This window comes from Echinops telfairi, unplaced genomic scaffold (genome assembly GCF_000313985.2).
Source record: "Echinops telfairi isolate 266 unplaced genomic scaffold, ASM31398v2 ScPeMD7_7424;HRSCAF=8462, whole genome shotgun sequence".
Lineage (NCBI taxonomy): Eukaryota > Metazoa > Chordata > Mammalia > Afrosoricida > Tenrecidae > Echinops > Echinops telfairi.
The window spans coordinates 68,260,321-68,264,830 of NW_022111324.1; the positions used below are offsets into that span (position 1 = coordinate 68,260,321).

Genomic DNA, 4,510 nt, shown 5'->3' on the forward strand with positions numbered 1-4,510 from the left:
GTCAACATGATTCCTCATGCCTCTCTAGCCTGTATGAATTCTACCATAATGTTGGGATCTCTTTTGGCTCCCTTTTCCTATTGAAAAATAAGCTCTTGTACATATTTTGGTTCTTTAAAAATATCGGTTTATATTTGCAGCCAAGAGTTGTTTGAACCCCAACATGTACCAAATGAGGTATGTCTTTCTTTCTTTCACATCATAGGTTCCCAAATTCGGTCTTCCTACTGACCCTTTTCAGGGGGGGAAAATCAGTGCCTCCCTGCAATTAAAAACTTTTGTTCTGTAGTCCATAATCCAGAATAAAGGGCTAAGTATCAGTTTTTGCAGCCCCCTTGGATTGTTGCAGCACCCACCAGGGGGCAGTATTGCCCACTTTTTGGAAACACTTCTGCATCAGGCTAACATTTCTGGGCTTGGTAGGTACAATTATTCATTAAACTAGCAGTGGCCCCCTCGCTGCTAGTAGTTTTAACCATAACCTTAGACCATAGACTCATGAGAACAAGGACCAAGTCTTCCCTAATTCCTAGTCCAGTTTTAGTTCAATAAACTATGACTCAATATTGCAAGATCAAGGGAGGACAGAGGCAAGGTACTTTAAATCTTGTCATGCCTAGAATAAACTTTTATTGAGTGTCTACTCAATACCAAGTGGTACAAATGGCTAATAGTTTCAGCCAGTAATCAGGAGGTTCCTTGGAAGAAAGACCTGGCAATTTACTTCAGAAAAATCAACCATTGAAATCCCTGTGGAGCACAAATCAACTCTAATCAGCGTCAGAAGCTACTTCCCAGCTGCTGGTTGATACTAAGTCCAGGTGTACCATACACGGCTGCTCTTTGTTGTTGATGTTGGTGTTGTTTACTGTCATCAGTTGACTTCAACTCACAAGTGCTCCATGCAGCTCTCAAGGCTGTGTCCTGTGGGAAGTAGATCTTGGGACCTGTCTTCTGCGGTGCCACTAGGTGGCTTTGAAGGGCCAACCTTTCAACCTGCTTTCAGGCAACTTAGGAGAACAGACATGGAACTAAATGAAGTACAAGGTATGGGGGGCTATCAGATATAAAGTGCAAAGAGTATGAGAGCAGAAATGATGACTGGAAGGATTCCCCCCGAGGAGAAAGACTTGGTGTTGAAAAAAAGTGGCGCTCCTTATGCAGAATCAACTAATGGGCCGGGAGGAGGGGGTGGGGGCAGGGAGGTGGAAGAAAAAAAGCATCAGGGCAACGTTTAACCGTATGATTTTATTTAAACCTGGGTGATGGGCAACACCTGGTCCATTTTCAAGGCAGTAGAAACGAGATTCAGAATATTAACAGGCTTGCCAAAAATCCCCACTTGTAAATCTTGGATCGAGCAAACAACGGTGTTCTTATGATGGTTTCGCGTGCAAGTTGACCGCGTAATACACAATGCTCCTCTATTGTTCGCAAAACTTTCCAGGTTTCACCGATTGTTCAATGGTTTGCCTTCCACTTGAACAAAGACAGGTTTTAGAGCCCGGCCTGGTCCTCTTCTCATTCTTTAGACTCGCCTGCCCTCCTGTGGTTCTTGGAGTGATAGCCACCTAAGCGCTGCACTAGCTGATTGCTTAATTGGTACAAAACATGCAACAACAACAACAAAAAATCATTTTAAATAGGTGCTGAAGAGCATACCTATGATTTGAAATTAAAATTCACATTTTATATAGCAGAAAATCCACTCAAAAATAAAGGTGAAATTTAAAATTTTTTTTAAATCATTTTATTGGGGCTTATGCAACTCTTATCACAATCCACACATACATCAAGTGTGTAAAGCACACTTACACATTCGTTACCCTCCGCTTGGGCTCCTGGAATCAGTTTCTCATTTTTCTACCCGCCCCCCTGCTCCCCACTCCCTTATGAACCCTTGATAATTTATAAATCATTATTTTATCATATCATACACTGACCGACATCTCCCTTCACCCACTTTTCTGTTGTCTGTCCCCCAGGGAGGAGTTTATATGTAGATCCTTGTAATCGGTTCCCCCTTTCTACGCCCCATTCCCTCCTCCCTCTGATATAGCCACTCTCACCACTCGTCCTGAGGGGTTCATCTGTCCTGGATTCCCTGTGTTTCCAGTTCCCATCTGCACCGCTGTGAATCCTCTGGTTTAACCAGATTTGTAAGGTAGAATTGGGATCCTGGTAGTGGTGGGGAGGAAGCATTTACGAACTAGAGGAAAGTTGTGAGTTTCATCAGTGCTACACTGCACCCTGAGTGACTCATCTCCTCCCTACTACCACTCTGCAAGGGATGTCCAGTTGTCTACAAATGGGCATTGGGTCCCCATTGTGCACTCCCCTCATTCACGATGATATGATTTTTTTTCCCTTTGGTGCTTGATACCTGGTCCCCTCGACCCTTCATGATCACACGTGCTGATGGGCTTCTTCCATGTGGGCTTTGTTGCTTCTGCGCTAGATGGCTGCTTGTTTACCTTCAAGCCTTTAAGACCCCAGATGCTATATCTCTCGATAGCCGGGCACCATCAGCCTTCTCTTCACCACACTTACTTATGCACACATTTGTCTTCAGCGTTTATATGGGGAAGGTGGGCACAAAATGATGGTTTTTGTTCTTTGGTGCCTGCTACCTGATCCTTTCAACACCTCGTGATTACACAGGTGGGTGTGCTTTTTCCCTGTGAGCTTTGTTGCTTCCAAGCTAGATGGCCACTTTTAATAATAAAAATTTTTTTAAATAGAGGTGGAGGAGAGGCCTGGGCAACCTGATTGTTTTTATGTGCAAAGAAGTGCATGTGTGTATAGAAAGCCAGCCCAAGACGCATAGAATATCAACATAAATCAAGGATATTAAGGCACACGATGGTGGGGACATGATTGCCTTAGAAAGTCACAGTTTTAAGTCCTAGTTCTTTCCTCTATTTCTGGAACAATTAGTTTTTATGATACTTGCCCTCATGAAGAGATCACTGAAGATATGGGTGCTAGAGCAAAATGTGGTGGAAAAATCACATTTTTGCCCAATAGCCCAATTTGCCCAATAGCAGAATGAATAGTGTGAGGGGTCTTAAGGAGTTGTCTTAAAATAAGCAGCTATCTAAGTAAGAGGTCAGCCAAGTCACATGGGAGAAGTATGATCCAAAGATTATAAATAATAAAACCCAAGACGGAAGGATCTAACAGTGTTGGAGCTTAAATTTTGAGCACTCAGTTTACACTGAAAGCCCAAAATCCATTTGCAAAGTCCCCATGTGAATTAAGCCTCTGGTGAATCCCCGGTGACCATTGATCAGAGGTGTAAATAGCTGCTGTCAGACAGAGGGCCTTGAAAAGTGGATGAGTGAAGATTAAATTTCAATACCTTATCATTTATTCTCCCTTTGGCTCATTTTAAAATTGTTCATTTTTAATAATTTCTGTCTTCTTTTCAATTGAGGTGTTTCTTTGTTTTAATTTGTTATTGCTTTTCGGATTTGAGCCTGGGGGTGGGTTGGGATTGGTGGTATGTTTTCTGTATATGGAATCCAGGAATTATGATATAGTTATTATTATTACTGAAGCATGGCTTCACCGAATAAAGGTTATCACTTCTTTCAGTCTAAATCTCTTTTTTTATCATTTTATTAGGGGCTCATACAACTCTTATCACAATCCATGCATACATCAATTGTGTAAAGCACATTTGTACATTCATTGCCCTCATCATTCTCAAAACATTTGCTCTCGACCTAAGCCCCTAGCATCAGTTCCTCGTTGGTTTTCCTCCTTCTCCGTTTCCTGATCCCTCATGAACCCTTGATAATTTATAAATTATTATTTTGTCATGTCTTTCCCTGTCCGACATCTCCCTTCACCCACATTTCTGTTGTCTGTCCCCCACATGTAGATCCTTGTAATCATTTCCCCTTTCCAACCCACCCTCCCTCCACCCTCCCAGTATTGTCACTAACATCCCTGGTCCTGAAGGGATCATCCATCCTGGATTCCCTGTGTTTCCAGTTCCTATCTGTACCTGTGTACATCCTCTGGTCTATCCAGACTTGTAAGGTAGAATTGGGATCGTGATACTAAAATTGGAACGATACAGAGAAGATTAGCATGGCCCCTGCGCAGTCTAAATCTTTATTAATAAAATGTTTAACATCCATTAGTATTTTTAGTTCCCACTGTGGTTCAATTGAATGTCCTATTAACTTAAACCTTGAATTGGCTAATCTAACCTCACCTACCAATTTGTTACATTTCATTGCCAGGTACTTCGGGATCCAAACGAAAAGGTCAAGCATGTTTGAGGTCTTCTGTGAGCTAATGCATTCAATATTTCTCCCAGTTTCAAATCATCTGAAGAGCATATAACTTCATTGTTATATACAAATAAGAAAATTCAATAGAGAAAAATTAATATGAAGGATTTGAAAACTATGAATGGAAGTAAAAACTCAAAAGAAGGATTTTTAATATTCTCATGTAACTAAGAAAACACATTGTCATTGTGGTTGTTAGGTGCCAT

At 41.5% G+C, this 4,510-nt stretch overlaps 1 non-coding gene across 1 annotated transcript; it reads left to right on the forward strand.

Annotated features, from left to right (window-relative positions):
- The first annotated feature begins 4,045 nt into the window (after window positions 1-4,045).
- Window positions 4,046-4,148, forward strand: LOC115872427. The gene has a single exon (XR_004047832.1). It is a non-coding gene; the product is annotated as a U6 spliceosomal RNA (small nuclear RNA).
- Window positions 4,149-4,510: the final 362 nt, after the last annotated feature.